The following is a 16,399-nucleotide window of genomic DNA, read 5'->3' as shown; positions in this document are numbered from 1 at the left end:
CTATCATCTGTCATTCAGATGTATGCCATACATAGAAGAGGCCACCAATACTGAGTGAATTATCTGTAGCTAAATATTTAGGAGATTTTTTAGAGCTCCCCCTTTTCCCTGTCCATGCGGCCTCTGAAGAGAACAGGGGCATTGTCTTTAGAGAGGCCAAGGAATTCGACCCTGTGGTTTGGGCAGCTCAGAAAGCTTTACGCAGAGTTTCAGAGACCCCTGTGTCTTCCTCCCTGAGCCTATCTAGGTGTCACTTCAGCAGCTCAAACCATGTAACTCGAGAAACTTCCTGTCTTATGATAGAAGCTGCCAGAATAAATACAATCTTATGTCTGGCACTTCAGGATCACATATGAATTCAAAAGCAAACCTATTGTTTTTTACATATTATTATTTAATATCATTTAAAATTGCCACAGACATGTTTAGAATTCTGTTTTAATTCTCTTTCTATGTACCCTTGGACAAATCCATGACCACTCTAATCTTTACTTCTTCATCTTTAAGAAAACGTCTTTGTATTTATTTTACAGAGTAATTATGAAATATGATTCTTATTGGAAAGGTTTCTTATAAATATTTAACTTCCACCTTGTTTGCCCAATTTATTCATCATATTCTGAAAAAGTACATGCTTTTCTCTTCTTAATTTATCTTATGTACAATCATCTAATCTGTTTAAAATCAATACATTAGAAGGGACTTCAAAGTGTCATCTGGTCTAATAATCAGCCTCAGGCAGACAGATGCTTCAGGAACTCGGGACACAGTCATCTTTTCTCTGCTTGGAAAAACTTGGAAGATGCACAATTCACATCTTCCTTTTTCAGTCCTTCAGCACGAGACCCCTAGTATCCATAAAGTAGTTTCCCAATCCATAGAGAACAGCTCAGTATCTATTCATATGAACATTCCTTTGACTTAGTGGACAATTTAAGCTTATCTGTTAATCATTTGTATTAGCTGTCTGCTGCTGAATAACAAATTACTCCAAAACTTGGTGGCATAAAGTAACATTTATTATCTTACAGTTTCTGTGGGTCAAGAGTGAGTGTGGCTTAGCTGGGCTCTCTGGCTCAGGGTCTCTCACGAAGCTGCAGTCATTTCACAGCTCTACTGGAAAGGATCCATTTCCTCGCTGACTTGGTGGTTGTGGGAGGATTTAGTTCCTTACAGGTTGTTGGACTGAGCCCTCAGCTCTTTGAGAGTCAGTGGCCACAGACCTCCTTTAGGTCCTTGCCACATTGCCTCTCCATGGGGCATCCCACAGTGCGACAGCTCTCTTCATCAGGTCTGGCAAGGGTGTGCTCAAGAGACAGTGTGACAGTGGGACAGGAAGTCCGTCTCTTGGAACCTAATCATGGAAATGGCATCTCATCACTTGTGCTGTATTCAGTTGTTATCAAAATAAAATATTTCACCTATAGGTAGCTGTAAAGATTTAAGATCTACACCAATTTGTAGTCAGCTGGATTCACACCTAGGACCAGGATTCAAACTAGGGATTGATTCAGCAAATCACTTAGACTTTTGAAACCAGATATTCCTTATGTCTTCCCCTCTTCTCTGGTTGCCTAAAAGGTTGGAACAACTTGAGGCACATGTATCTGGACATTCTGGCTTATACAGGTGATGGAACATCTTCCCTGCAGTCTAGAGCAACACATGTTTAAAGCCAGGTTTATTTTTCCCCTGCAGAAGTTGTTACCTGTAATGATCAATCAGGCAGTGACCAGGCATTTACCACTGAGTCACTATTACCATTGTAGATATACATATGAAACAAGGCAGGAAGGAACACAGAAAGATCTATGGGCTTTGGTAAGGAAGGGCTTGCTGAGATAATAAAGTAAAGGAATTGATTTCACTCAGGTGATACTAAAGTTTACCCATCTTAGGAAATTAGGTTGGCAGTTTGTTAGGGGGGAATGGTCTTCACTGTCTTTGAGAAAAGAGGCTCTGCGGTCTCCTGATGACTTTATCCAGTGTTTTCAACCTTTCACTTGAAACCTGTTATTATTCTGGCCTTGGTTGAGCTCACAAACCATTCAGGGCAATGACTGCATTGATTTTGGATCATGATTGGAAGTGGACACACATGCACGCCGGGAATTCTTTTTCTTTATTCTCAAGGTTTAGCTCCCCAATTTTATTAGCTTCTTCTAGAAACTGTGATCTGTCTCTTCAATTTTGTGGCTGAAGGCATTCTTTGAATCATTGGTAAATTTTTTTCTACTTGGTTCTGATAGCCTTAATTTCAGCTATTGTTACAGATATTCAAATGAAAGTGGGTTTGGGTAATTGCAAGCCTTCACGTCCATTCTCTCACTCATTTTACTCTAGTTTTTAGTGTTTATGCTTTAGTTGGTTTTTCTGTTTCTGTTTTTTTGACAAGTGAATCAAGAGTGTATGCATTCTAAATCATTAGCAAAAACTAAATCAAAGAAAATTCCTTAGAAGCAAAGGAAACAACAAAGAAGAAAACACAGCAGAAAGCAGATAATGCAGGATCAGCCATACTAATTATGATAAGAAATGTAAATAGGCTAAGAGTCCCTAGTAAAAAGCTCAAATTGGCTTTAAAAAAAACAAACTCCCAGATAATAAAAAGTGACTCTGGGATGTTAAAAGGCAAAATAAAAGGCAAAAAATTAAAGCAAACACAACTTCTAGGGAAGTAAAGGCTGTGGTATTCAAATTGGTGACCACGCTTAGGAGTTAGTATATTGACTTTGAGTTGAAGAAGCTGAAGTGCAACTGCATTTAATTTTTTTTTATCCTCACCCAAGGACATTTTTCCATTTTTTGTTCAGGTAGAGTGAGAGGGAGAGAGAGGAACAGAGAGAGAGAGAAACATCGATGTGAACGGGACACATCGAGTGGTTGCCACCCGCACAACCAACCAGGGCCGGGGACAAACTGCAACCGAGGTACGTGCCCTTAGCGGGAACTGAACCCGGGTCTCTCCAGTCCGCAGGCCGATGCTCCAACCGCTGAGCCAAACTGGCCAGGGTTGCATTTAATTTTATTGAGCATTATGTTAGTGAGTTATTGATGCAGGCCTGTCATTACAGAAAACACATAAATACTCTGTGGAGATTATAGTCTTAGCCTTTGAATTGTGCATGTATTTATGAAAGAAGACAATCTGGTCATAGCCACAGAATATATCCACATTTCTGAGGAAAGAAAGGTAGGTGGGGGTGATCGTTGCCTGTCCTCAGCTTGTGCCTTCCTGGTTCTCAGTGCCTTGAAATGAGAGCCAAACCGGTCAAAATTCTAGAGCTGAGCAATTGTGTCAGCTTCTCGGTCTGTCTGTATTGTGAAGAGTCAAACTGAGGACAGAAAAATAGAAAGACAGATTATAATAAATGTTAACTTTGGAGAATAAACAATAAATAATTGTTGATTCAATTCTTAGGTCTTGTCTACCCATCTTAATCATCTTCTCTTTTTATCTGCTTTATTTTAATCTCAGCACTTTATGAAAGTTATTTAGGCTTGTCCTTTATATCTCTTGTTTAAGTTGCTGGTGTCTTAATTATCACTACCTTTAATATTTATGGAAATTCTACTATTGCAATTTTTGCATTGTTCCAACTATCTCCTGTATTGTAACTACTTTCATTGTGGACCTCTGTCTGCTTCCTTGCATCATATTGGGAATGCAAATCAGTTTTTTTTTCCTTGTGTCTATACTAAATCTTTTCCAGAAATATATTTTTCTCTTGAACTTTAAGGATGATAACCCTTTACAATGACTTAGCGTAGTTTTCCATAGCTTTTTTTCCCCCCTGATTACTCATCAAAGAAGGAATTTTTAGATACATTGTGTATTTCAACAGATATGTGATTCACTGTTTACTTCTTTACTTGGGTTTGCTTGCTATATAGTGTCCCCAGAAATATCAGAAAAGAAAGTTCTTGCTAGGAGTCAGGAGGCAGCACAGTAGCATGTATGGTAAGCCTGGAGCAAGAATATTGGCTCACAAGCCTCTTCATAGTATGTATTTATTTTTAGGCCAAAACTCAAATGCCAGCTTTTCAGTTTTAAAAACACATATCTGTTAACCCTATTCTTGAGTGTGGTTAAGCCCTACCTCAGATCCTCAGCGGGAGAACATGTTGATATGCACAGTTCCCATCCAAGTCTCCCTCCTTCGGCAATTACTCATCGGATGCAACATTTCCTATTTATCATTAGCCCACCCCTCTGACATTAACCAGTAGGATGAATGGAAACACTACTGCCCCAACATGTCATATTTGTAATTACCAAAAACTGGAAATATACTTCAAAGGATGAATGGGTAAACGATCTGTGATACATCTATACAATAGAATGCTGCTTGACAATAAAAAGGGTTGAACTATTGATATATACAAATTGACGTGGGTCTTCTAATCTGTACCCACATTGTGACTCCATAATGCTCTGCATCACCTCAAGTCCTCTTGCCTTTTGCCATCTTATACAAGCATAAGTACTAGGTAGGATCTGGGGGGGGAAAGGATAACCAGTTTTGTGCATGCCAGAAAGCAGCAACTGATAAAGTAACTGCTGGTGTGAATGCAGAACAATTGGATCTCTCATGCATACATTACTGGTGCTGTCACTCTAGAATATAACTTAGCAGTCCCTTATAAAGATAAATATATACTTACCATACAGAACAGCAGTTACACTCCTGGGCAGTTATCCTAGAAAAATGCAATCATGTTTACACAAAAGTCTATACATGAATGAATGTTGTTGATAGCAGCTTTATTTGTAATTACGAAAAACTGGGAATGTATTTCCAGTGTACAATATAAATGTACTTCAAGGATGAATAGATAAGCAACCTGTGATGCATCTGTACACTAGAGTACTGCTTGAGAATAAAAAAGATTGAACTATTGATATACACAAAAAGTCGGATAACTCTCAAGGGCACTATGCTGAAAGAAAAATAAAAGCCAATGTCAAAGGGTTATATACTTACTACATGATTGCATTTATATAACATTTTCTAAGTGACAAAACTATAGTGATGGAGAACAAATCAGTGATTACCAACGGTTAGGAGTTGAGGCAGGGAAAGGGGTGACTAGTAAGAAGTAAAACAAAGGAGTTCCTTTATGGTAATAGAACAGTTCTGCATTCTGTATACAAATCTACACGAGATACAATATTACATAACTGTGTACAACATACACACACACAAGGCACATAAAACACACATACAAATGAATGTATGTAAAAACTGGTGAATTCCATATAAGCTCTATACCTGAGTTCATAGTATTGTGTCAGTGTCCATTTCCAGGTTTTGACAGTGTACTCTGATTATATTTAAAGAGAAGATTCAGCCCTGGCCAGTTTGGCTCAGCGGTTATAGCGTCGGCTTGGGGTCCAGAGAGACCCGGGTTCGGTTCCCACTAAGGGCACGTACCTCAGTTGCAGTCTGTCCCCGGCCCTGGTTGGTCGTGCGGGTGGCAGCCACTCAATGTGTCCCTTCACATCGATGTTTCTCTCTCTCTCTCTTCCTCTCTCTCCCTCCCACTCTGAACAAAAAATGGAAAAATGTCCTCGGGTGAGGATTAAAAAATAAATAAATAAATAAAGAGAAGATTCAACTGTGCAACAGAGGAATGACCACTCAGTGTTTTGATTGGTATAGACAAGTAGTTTTCAAACCTGGGAGATCATCAGATTCACGTAAAGAACTTTATTAAAAAAATATTCCCTTCTGGACCCCCCCCCCCCGTCCCCCGCCCAACACACACACACACACACACACACACACACACACACACCCCAGACCTATTGAATCCCAATCTCTGGAAATGGAGCCAAGGAATCTGTATTTGCAGAACATGGCCCAAGTTTGGGAAGCACTGCTATAGAGCTCGGTTTCTGAGCCAGGGGCAGGAGTGGAGACTGGTGGGTCTTCTGTGTGAACTGTGGACGGCGATTCCCATTTCTGCTCCAGTCTTGTTGCAGTGAAAATCCTTCTGAATTCTGGCAATAAGTTAACCATTTGTTTTAGATTTTTGCATTGTTCAGAGCTTTTGTGTTTTACTTTTTCAGAGGTTTTATAGCAATTTCAGTGGGAAGTTTCTTGAGGCTGTGTCATTAGCTACTAATCAGTTGCCAATTTAAACCAGAAGCGGGGCAGTAGTTTCTTTATTGATGGGCCTTGTCTTTGCCTTTTCCACATGTGAATGGTGACTTGCGTCCAGCTTTCCCCAGCCAACCTGCAGAGCTCTGCTTTACTTATCAGATTTTCACATTGATGTGGCGGCAACATAAATCATGTTCCCCCCAAGATTGGCTAGGGAGTGGAAGACAGCCAAGGGACACCACAGTGAAGACATCAGTTAGGAAAATTACATCCAAAACCTGAAAGCTGCTGTCACTGAAGTTTTTGTTTATGAAAATTGGAAAAGCTCTCCCCTCTAAGCCACTGACATCTCTGATTTATTGTTTCTCTGCTGAAAATTATCCAAAGATGTTTTCAGACATTAGCTGGTGAAAGCCAAATCTATTGAAGGTGGAGGGGAATGTAAAGAGCCATTATATTTGTGAATTTCTCAGTCAGACATGGCAACCTTTTAAAAGCTAGAGTTGACTGGATTCTTTTTGTGTGTATAAAAGAATCAGTTGAGGAGCTAGCATGACCCGTAGAGCTGGAAGGGACAGATACCTATGCTGTGGTGCAGGAACTCTGGACCAGTAATCAAGTTGCAAGTTCAGTGTTTACCCTGACTCTCCCACTAACTAAAAATGTATCCTTGGTCAGATTGCTTAACTCTTCAGTGTCTCGGTTTCCTGATCTGTAAAAGTTGGGGATAGACATTAGACTAACATTTTCAAACATTTATGAGTTATGGAATTGACTGTAAACAAAATTTCATGATTGCCCCCTTCAGAATTTAAAAATAATGTGTTTTTTTTCCCCATGGCATATGCGAAAGAAGCAATTAAAAATTTGAATTTCGCATATTACTAAAGTTTTTAAAGTTAATTTAATTTAATTTAATTTTTTAGAGAGAGAGGAAGGGAGAGGGAGAGGGAGAGAGAGGTAGAAACAGCGATGAAAGAGAACATCGCCTGGCCACCTCCTGCATGCCTCCCACTGGGGACCTGGCCCACAACCTGGGCATGTGCCCTGAATGGGAATCGAACCGGCGACCTCTTGTTCATCGCTCAACCACTGAGCCATACCTGCTGGGCTAAAGTTAATTTGAATGTAATATTTATAAATATTAAATACATATCACCTTTTTCTATATAAAATATACATAACATTTACTTATTTCAAACTAATTGTCTAAGAGAAAGCATAATTTATTGAGTAATCCAACTGTAATATTTTATTGGTTTGGAGATAAAGTGTAAGGCGTCCCAGTTATTAGGATATGGATCCAAAGAGGCAAATGTATTTATATGACCTATTGAATTTTTAAATTTTTAATATTAAAAAATAATTTGTTTTTATAATTTTGAAGTTGTGTTTCTAAATAAAATAAGAAAAGGTATTGTTAGTGCAAGTATTCCTTTAAAAATAAGAGTCAGTATGACTAATCTTGAGTTCTAATGAATACAAAGTCAAATTGAATATAAACTTTTAAAATATGTTTTTAAAAGACTAAGGATATTTTTTTACATTATAAGGAGTCTGATCAATGAATTTAATTACAAGTTTGTTTAAGATCATCTTTGAGACTTATTTGCAAAATTATATTTTCTGTGTTCCTTGTGTTTTCTACCTTTAACAATCTATTAGGGGCAAAAAATTAAGTAATATATGAATGGATTAGTCAGAGCTCTCCAGAGAAACAGAACTAATAAGATTTTTACTGAATTTATTGGGGTGACACTGGTTAAAAAATTATACAGGTTTTGGTGCATAATTCCACATCATCTGTACACTGTACTGTGTGTTCACCACCCAAGTCAAGTCTCCTTCCATTACCATTTTACACACACATATTTATTTATTTATTATAAGAGATTTATTATAAGAAATTGGCTCATGTGATTATGAAGGCTGATACCTTTCCCAAGACCTGCAGTCAGCAAGCTGGAGACACAGGAGAATCAATGATGTAGTTTCAGTCTGAATGCTAGCAGGCTTGAGGAAGAAAGAGAGCTGATTCAGTTCTAATCAAAGGCCTGAGGAGAACGCTGTCCCGCTTAGGGCACTTAGAGGAGTTCCTCTTACTTGCAGGAGAGTCAGCCTTTTTGTTTTATTCCCCCCCAACTGACTGTATGGGGCCCACTCACATTAGGGAGAGCAATTTGCTTTACTTAGTCTATCAATTCAGATGTTAATTTCATCCAGAAACCCTCCCAGAGACACACCCAAAATAATGTTTGACCAAATGTCTGGGCACCTGATGGCCCAGTCAAGCAGTAAAAATGAAAACATTTAAAAATGGTAAAGCACACTCACCAGCACCTACCTATGTTCAGCTGAGTGGAAAACCAACCAAGTAGTAGGATCAGGAACCTGTCTTCTGAATTCCTTTGGCTACTACTACTGTATGCCCTCCCGGAGGATCTCAAGTAGTACAGATTTAAAGGGGGAAATTAACTATTCCATTTAGTGACATTTTAACATAAACATGTTACTGTAGGACAGAAAAATCTATGTCATAATTATACAGCTTGATACATTTTCACAAAGTGAATGTACTCATAAAAAAACAAATAAAAAAATAAAACCTTACCCATATCCCTTGAAATTTTCCTTATACCTTCTCCCAGTCCCTAAGCTTCCCACTCAATCAATAGTAATCACTGTGCTTATTTCTATCTAGTTAAAACTAATAACATTGATTAGTTTGGCCTGTTTTGTACTTTATATGAATGGGATCATATAGTTTGTACTCTTTTATGTCTAGCTTCTTTCATTAAACATTGTATTTATGGGATTTGTTTACTTGTTGCATGAAGCAGTTTATTCTTTTTCATTGCTGTTAACATAAGAAATGTCCAAACCTGTAAACATTTTTTTATGAGTTTATTTGAGCCAAACTGATGACAATTGCCAGGAAGCAAAATCTCAATGGATTGAGAAAATGCCAGTTTTAACACTTATTTTATACATCAGAGTCAAAGGGGGAGATTTAAAGGGTTATATGAAATCCACTGGTGATAGATAAGGGAGGCAGGAGAAAGCAAAGCGGGGAAATCTCTGGGATTGGATAAAAGTTAAAACGAATAGACACATACTTCTTTTACATAAGTGGGTATAAGATAGTTAACAATTAATATGATAATAATGAGGGCATTTGTGGTCTGCTCTGGTGCAGTGGTTGTGCATTGAGGGGTCCAGAAAAATAGGAAATTACTTTGCTCTTCAAAAAGTATGTTATCAGGTATGTTATTGTAGAAGCAACAGGGACAACAGACAGACTCGTTTAAGCAAAGATTGGCCTAAAACACCAGCCTAGGACATGACTACCCACTATGCACTACTTTTAGTTAGAAAGGTTTAATTTCAGACTATCCCAAGTGGTTACTTTTGGTCTCTGAGTTTGTAAGGTTGTCAGGTTTAGTATGTGGCCCCTTTTTTTGTCCATACTGTAAAGTATTTTATTATGTGACTATGTCACAATTTATTAATTCTGTTTGATTGTTGATGGACATTTGGGATATTTTTTGGTTGGGTTTTTACAAATAGTGTTCCCTTGAACAATCTTGTACATGCCTTTTGATGTACCCATTTTACCTAGAGTTGAGATTACTGGTCATCGAATAGAATATATGTGTGTCAGCTTTAGTAGATACTACCAGTTTTTCAAAGTGATTGAAATCGGTTTACATAAAGTGATAATAATTCAACTTGTTCCACGGATCAACAACACATGGTATTATATTCATTTTAATTTTAGCCATTCTCGTGGGTGTGTATTGGTATCTCATTGTGAGTTTATTTTGTATGATATAAATAATATATTCTACAATATAATAATATAATACAGGCATCCCTCAGAGATATTACAGGTTTGGTTCAAGACTACCTATATAAAGCAAGTTTTTCAATAAAGGGGGTTGTAATCTTTTTACTGATGGAGGGTCTTACCTTTGTTTTGTAAAAAAAAAAAAAATGCAGTATCTATGAAGTGTAATAAAGCAAAGTGCAAAAAAACAAACTATGTCTGTAATTGATATTTTTTCCCTAATACTTAAGATTAAGAAGATTTCACCAGTGAAATAATTCTGGGAAACTTATTATAGACTTGGTTTCTTTAATATACAGATTTTCTATTTATTCTTGTGTTGGTTTTGGTAAATTGTGTTTTGTTTTGTTTTTTTAGGAATTTATTTGTCTCATCTAAATTTCCTAATCTGTTGTCATAAAGTTGTTCATAATATTCTTTAATTATATTTTTAACTATCTGCAGGATCTGCAGTTCTGTGTTTTTTTTATTCCTAATATTGGTAGTTTGTGTTTTCTTTTTTTCTTGATTATTGATAGAGGTTTATCATTTTTACTAGTCTTTTGAAAGAACCATTTTTAACTTTGATGATTTCGCTTCATATTCGTATTCTACTTTTTAATTCTCCTAGGAGCAGTAGAAACTGGTAGCAGCAGCGACAGCAGTTTGCTGTTCTTTAATTTCTTGAGATGAATACCTAGATCCATTTTTTTCTTCTTCATGTTTCTTCTTTTCTAATGTATGCATTTAGGGCAATAAAGTTCCCTTGAGGCACAGTTATGCCTTCATCCCAGAGATATTTATATGTCATGTTTTCATTAACATTCAGCTCAAAATATTTCGAATGTTTATTTCTTCTTTGACACATGAGTTATATCATAGGGCATTATTTTCCATTTTTTAATTTCCTGGCTATCTTTTTGTTATTGGTTTCTAGCTTGATTACATTGTGGTCAGAGAATGTAATAGAGTGCTCTCTAGTAATTGGAAATTTGTTGAGACGTATCATATGGTTCAGCATATAGTCTGTTTTGGTAACTATTCTATATGCCCTTTTAAAATGTGTGTTTTCAGCCTGGCTGGTGTGGCTCCGTGGTTGAGTGTTGTCCCATGCACCATGAGGTCACCGATTCAATTCCTGGTCAGGGCACATGCCCAGGTTGTGGGCCAAATCCCCAGTGGGGGGCATGCAGGAAGTGGCCAATCAATGTTCTCTCTCATTGATGTTTCTACCTCTTTCTCCCTCTCTCTAAAAAATCAATAAAGAAAAAACATTTTTTAAAATAAAATAAAAATGTGCATTTGCTGCAGTTACTGATAGCAGTGTTCTAAAGATATCAGTTCGATCATTTTTTATTAATCACAATGGGTAAATATTCTCTCTTCTGATTTTTTTTTTTTTTTTTTGGTTATTCTAATTGTTCTAGCAGTTATTGAGATAGTTGTGAAACACTCCAGTTGTAACTTTGCTTATTTCTTCTTATAGTTCTATTCATTTGTTCTTTACATATATTGTAGCATGCATTTCTAGGTGCATTTAAATTTAGGATGTTGCATCTTCTTAGTAGATAGACTCTTTAATATTCTGATATGTCCCCTTGGTTCTTCATAATCTTTCTTGCCTTAAAGTCTACTTTGTCTGAAATTAATATCAGCTTTCTTTTAGGCTAGTATTTGCATGGTATATATTTTTTCATCATATTTTTTAACTTTTCAAGATTGTTATATTTAAGTATGCTTTTATAAGTGACATGTAAAGTGTTTCTTTGTTCTAACAAATTCTGCTTTCTAATTGGAATATTTAATTTGACTTTAAATTAATTACTGGTATATTGGGATTTATATATATATACCATTACAATTCATGTTTTCTGTTTTTGCCCTCCTTTGTTTTTTTCACTTTTTCCTTCTTTCTTGCTGTTTAAAAACTAATTGTATTTTATTATTTTACTTTTTTTCTCTATGAACTTGTTTGTCATACAGTCTTTTAACAATACAGCAAGCATCCTTAACTTATTAAAGTATAATAAAACTTTACAAGTCCCACAAATGCTAGAATTTTAGCCTACTTTAGTTCGGTTTATTCCATTCCTACCTTTTTATTGTTGCTAGCATACATTTCAACATCTCAAATATTTTAAATCCATAGTAATATTAGTATTATTACCAATAACATATATTTATATGTATCTACATATTTACCCCTTTTTTCTTTCCATAGTCTTAATATTTCTTTTAGTGTAGGTTTGCTAATAATAAATCACCTCAGCTTTTATTTGTCTTGAAATGACTTTTTATCTGTCATTACTGAAGGATCATTTTACTGGGTATTGAATTCTTTCTTTTTATTTAAATTTTTTATTGTTGATACTATTACAGATGTCCCCCATATGCCCCCTCTTTGCCCACCTCCACCCAGCCCCCACACCCCTTCCCTTGGCTCTCCCTACACTATTATCTGTGTCCCTGGACTATGCATATATGTTCTTTAGCTGATCCTTAATTCAGTCCCCATCACCCCCCGCCCCTCTGACATTTGTTAGTCTGTGTAACAGGTATTGAATTCTGAGTTGCCAGTTACTTTCTTTTAGCATGTCAATGTGTAGTTTCATTGTTTCTTATTTCCATAATTTTTCTTGATGAAGTCAGGTGTCATTTTTGCTGCTCCTTTGCAGGTTTGTCTTTGGTTTTGGTAGTTTTTTCTAATGTGTCTTGGTGTACTTTTCTTTGTGTTTTTTCCTCTATGAAGTTTAAAATTCCATTTGAATCGGTGACTTGATATCTTTAATTAGTTAAGAAATTTGCAGCTGTTATCTCTTCAGTTTTTCTTTCCCCCCCATTATTTAGCTCCTCTTTTGGGGACTCCAAATACATGTATTTTTGGCCTTCTTTACTGTGTCTCATATGTTCTGTTTTCTTTATTCCATCTAGGTATTTGCTTCAGTCTAGATATTTTGTATTCACCAATATTCCAATTTAATAATCCTCTCTTCAGCTATGTACAATCTGTTCTTAAACCCATCTATTATATTTTTAATTTCAGCTGCTAGAATTTCCTGTTTTTTAAAATATCAATTATGTGGTAAAATTCTGCATTTTGTCTTCTATTTTATTGTACATGTTAATCACAGTTATTATTTTAAAGTCCCTTTCTGTATTTGCTCACCTGTAGAACTATTTCTGTTGTCTGTTTCTCTCTTACTCTTGTTCTTGGCAAGTCTGTATTTTTATTGACTCCCAGCAATTGTGCATGAAAAGTTATAGTGGCCCTTGATGATATTCCCCACCAGAGATTCATGTTGACTTTTGGTAGGTATCTAGACTAAGGAGGACATCACCGCAGTCCATTCAGGAGCTTTGCAGACTTGTGGCTGGGATGTAGTTTTTATAAGGTTCAGTCCACACTTTGTTTATATCTACTATAATAAGTAGCCCTTCATGTCCCAAAAGATAGCCTAGGGCATTTTAGTAAGGCACATAGGTGGGATCTGAACTCTAGTTTTTGTTTCCTTGGCCCCAAGAAACTACAGAAAACTCTGCTGTGCTTTTCAGCTATTTTCTGCCTGGGTTCCCAGCACCCTACCAATTTTTGTCTCTCTAGTTCTGTGAGTTTGCCAAAAATTCTCTGGGCTTCTCTGCCTCTCTTCTAATACCAAGAATCTGGTGTGTAAAGTTTTGGGTTCATCTCAGAGAACTTCTCTTTTCTTCTATATCTTGTCTTCTTATATCCTAGATTCCTCAGCAGCTCTCTGATGCTTTTAAGCATCTTTTTAAAAATTTCTTTCTGGCCTCTCTAATGGTTCTTGGCAGAAGTGTTGGTCTGCTACAAGTTACTCCTTCATACCCTAAAACCTGTTTTCTTGATTTAAAATAGAAATTCTACTGATGCCATTATTACCATTAATACTTTGAAGCCTCAAGGCTTTCAAACCATGTCCCTGGAGTAAATGATCTCTGAACATTTGTTTAATTTAAACTTCCAGTGATTCTTTTAGGTTAATATCATTGACTTTTATACCCATATTGTTGCATGGGAAATGGTCATTCTTTTTGCTTAATTCAAATGTCTGTTTTATCTCAGAGTACTTTACTAAGAAAAGGTTATGAGCACTAGAATGTGAAAAGGGGGGAAAAATAGTGACTTACCTTGATTGAAACATATCTGAATTAATTTGTGAATTAGTCATAGGCAATGCAGGCAATAGAGAGACTTCCAAAAAAGAATATGAGGATGAAACAGAAAAATAAAAGACAGAAAAGAATGTCAGGATATGTTATTTGAATCTGTCTCATAAATAAAATGTCTTGTTTTAATGGCATTTATAAAATGTACAGATAGCAGAAAATTGCACAAAAGCACTAGAATAATGGAAAGAGATTAATGCAGACCAGAGGTTATAATGACGAAGGAGACGCTACATTACTCGATACATACTTGCTGTGGGACCAATAGAAACTGTATTCTTAGGAAGCATTACTGGGTTCAGTAAAGCACGTTTTTGTCGCTATTGTTGTCATCGTTGTTGTTCCTCCGTCACCTGTTTCTAAATGGCACAGTACCTTTACAAAAACTTCTGTACTTATTGGTAGTTTACTAATGTTGACCCCAAAGGGAAGGGTATGTTTAGCAGAAGTTTCCTTTGTCATCATGACTTTGAAAGGAGTAAAAAATGACCTCCAGCTCAATTACATTTTATCATATATAAATAGTAATTCTTTAGCATTTGGACCCTTATACAATTTTTGTGTGGACCGAGGTCCAAATTTTCTAAGCCACCTGTCCCCATAACCGTTTTGAATCTAATATTAAGGACTAGGTCAGATTATCCCCAAGAAGAATCTAAAATGTGACTTTGTAACTCCAGGAGATTTGGCAAAAAAATAATTACCTAAAGGAACAGATCTTAACATTGGTAAAGAGGCTGTAACCATAGGATTCTTCACTTCTGAGAATATCTAGTCTCTGTTCTAGCTCCAGGTTAGCCCTGATTCAGGTATAAAAGAGGGAGAGAAAAGGAGAGAGAGGAAAGAAATAGTGATGGGAAAGATGTGATTGAAATGAAAGTCCTTTTTGTATCAGGAGCACCTCTTAGCATGATTGCCTGACAAGTCGAATGTGGCTGTGGTTGTGCCTTTAATCTTAGGTAGTGTTCTGAATCCAGTTCCATCTGATATATCCCAAGCCTTGCTTTGTTACAAACTCAGAAGCCTGGGCTCCTCGCACTCCCATCCCACAACTTTAGTCCCCTAGAGCTAGGTTTGTGCCCTGATATGCATTGCCTGGGTATCTACCTTCTGGCAGTTGACTTACAAAAGCACAATACATTTCTTTTGTATCTCCCCTTTGATCCTTTAGATACCTGGATCCCACGCAGGATCCTGAATCAAACATACACCAGGAACACTGCTAGATATTTTCATAAATATTATCTTTTTTACCCTAAAAATAATCTTGTGAGGTAGTTATTATTATTCCACTTTTAGAGATGAGAAAACAGATACTCAAGGTGTTCTTGAGCAATACTATACTGCTGTAAAGTAGCAATACTAAATTTGGGCTCCAGTATTCTGGCTTCAAGTTCAGTGGTTTGCTTTAGGACCTCAAAAGATGCCAATAAATATTTGGTTGATTGTTGAATGAGAAGGAACAATTCCCCTAAAATGAATGGCAGACTTCAAATGACTTCTTGTCTTAGTTTAACATTCACCACTTTCTTGTGGATAAAAAAGGGGCAACATACTTAGCCTGACAAGCTCTGGGAGGGCCCTTATGGCAGGCGTACAAACCCAGAGACCAAAGTAACTATACAGGGTAGTCTGAACAAAAAATCCCTAACTCAAGTTCTTGTGCATCTTTGATGACATACCTTTGAAATGCAGAGTGGTCTTCTTTCCCAAACCCCCTTGTTGGCACAGCCACCAGCACCAGCATGTGACCACGTTGTTACCTTGTTGCCCACATACCTTTTCTATGTGCTGTAAATATTAGCTGTCCTGTACCCACCAACGTAAAAGAAGTATGTGTCTCTCAGTGTTAACTTTTTATTCATTCTCAGAGATTCCTACTTCCCCACTGCTTTGCTTTCTCCCACCAATCTACCCCCAGTGAATTTCATGTAACCCTCCTATGTCTCCTTCTTTGATTCTAATGTATGAAATAAGCAAAACTGCTGTTGTCTAGAGCATTTTCTTAATTCATTGAAATTTTACTTCCCTGCAATTGTTGTCAGTTTGGCTCAAATAAACTCTTATAAGACTTTCTCTTAGGCTGGATTTGTGGGCATCCTGTTTGTTTGTTTATTTTATTAATTCTCACCCCAGAATATGTTTTTCCATTGATTTTAGATTGAGTAGAAAGAAGGGAGGGAGAGAAAGTGAGAGAGAGAGAAAGAAAGAAAGAAACATTAATGTGAGAGAGACACATAGATTGGTTGCCTCCCACAGGACCCTAACCAGGATTCAACCT

At 36.7% G+C, this 16,399-nt stretch overlaps 1 protein-coding gene across 2 annotated transcripts in view; it reads left to right on the top strand.

Moving 5' to 3' along the window:
• EXOC6B (exocyst complex component 6B) overlaps positions 1-16,399 on the top strand; it is a 548,300-nt gene that overhangs the window by 446,155 nt on the left and 85,746 nt on the right. The gene's annotated exons all lie outside the window — the stretch shown is intronic.

Source organism: Molossus molossus, unplaced genomic scaffold (assembly GCF_014108415.1).
Source record: "Molossus molossus isolate mMolMol1 unplaced genomic scaffold, mMolMol1.p scaffold_m16_p_15, whole genome shotgun sequence".
Classification (NCBI taxonomy): domain Eukaryota; kingdom Metazoa; phylum Chordata; class Mammalia; order Chiroptera; family Molossidae; genus Molossus; species Molossus molossus.
Note: the sequence above shows the minus strand (reverse complement) of the source record. Positions and strands in the feature narration are given on the sequence as shown.